The sequence below is a fragment of the Bufo bufo genome, chromosome 3, assembly GCF_905171765.1.
Source record: "Bufo bufo chromosome 3, aBufBuf1.1, whole genome shotgun sequence".
Classification (NCBI taxonomy): Eukaryota; Metazoa; Chordata; class Amphibia; order Anura; family Bufonidae; genus Bufo; species Bufo bufo.
In genome coordinates this window covers 440,896,938-440,898,538 of record NC_053391.1, presented here as the reverse complement: position 1 = coordinate 440,898,538, position 1,601 = coordinate 440,896,938, and positions in this window count along the sequence as shown.

Genomic DNA, 1,601 nt, shown 5'->3' with positions numbered 1-1,601 from the left:
CGCAAAACGCATACGGACGTCTGAATGGAGCCTTACAGGGGCGTGATCAATGACTGTGGTGATCACCCCATATAGACTCCCTGATCACCCCCCTGTCATTGATCACCCCCCTGTAAAGCTCCATTCAGATGTCCGCATGATTTTTACGGATCCACTGATAGATGGATCGGATCCGCAAAACGCATACGGACGTCTGAATGGAGCCTTACAGGGGCGTGATCAATGACTGTGGTGATCACCCCATATAGACTCCCTGATCACCCCCCTGTCATTGATTACCCCCCTGTCATTGATCACCCCCCTGTCATGCTGCATTCAGATGTCCGTATGATTTTTATGGATCCACGGATACATGGATCGGATCCGCAAACAAATACGGACATCTGAATGGAGCCTTATAGGGGGGTGATCAATGACAGGGGGGTGATCACCCCATATAGACTCCCTGATCACCCCCCTGTCATTGATCACCCCTCTGTAGGGCTCCATTCAGACATTTTTTTGGCCCAAGTTAGCGGAAATTATTATTTTTTTCTTACAAAGTCTCATATTCCACTAACTTGTGTCAAAAAATAAAATCTCACATGAACTCACCATACCCCTCACGGAATCCAAATGCGTAAAAATTTTTAGACATTTATATTCCAGACTTCTTCTCACGCTTTAGGGCCCCTAGAATGCCAGGGCAGTATAAATACCCCACATGTGACCCCATTTCGGAAAGAAGACACCCCGAGGTATTCCGTGAGGGGCATATTGAGTCCATGAAAGATTGAAATTTTTGTCCCAAGTTAGCGGAAAGGGAGACTTTGTGAGAAAAAAATAAATAAAATCAATTTCCGCTAACTTGTGCCAAAAAAAAAAAAATTCTATGAACTCGCCATGCCCCTCATTGAATACCTTGGGGTGTCTTCTTTCCAAAATGGGGTCACATGTGGGGTATTTATACTGCCCTGGCATTCTAGGGGCCCTAAAGCGTGAGAAGAAGTCTGGGATCCAAATGTCTAAAAATGCCCTCATAAAAGGAATGTGGGCCCCTTTGCGCATCTAGGCTGCAAAAAAGTGTCACACATGTGGTATCGCCGTACTCAGGAGAAGTTGGGGAATGTGTTTTGGGGTGTCATTTTACATATACCCATGCAGGGTGAGAGAAATATCTTGGCAAAAGACAACTTTTCCCATTTTTTTATACAAAGTTGGCATTTGACCAAGATATTTATCTCACCCAGCATGGGTATATGTAAAATGACACCCCAAAACACATTCCCCAACTTCTCCTGAGTACGGCGATACCACATGTGTGGCACTTTTTTGCAGCCTAGGTGGGCAAAGGGGCCCACATTCCAAAGAGCACCTTTCGGATTTCACAGGTCATTTACCTACTTACCACACATTAGGGCCCCTGGAAAATGCCAGGGCAGTATAACTACCCCACAAGTGACCCCATTTTGGAAAGAAGACACCCCAAGGTATTCCGTGAGGGGCATGGCGAGTTCCTAGAATTTTTTATTTTTTGTCACAAGTTAGTGGAAAATGATGATTTTTTATTTATTTTTTCCATACAAAGTCTCATATTCCACTAACTTGTGACAAAAAATAAA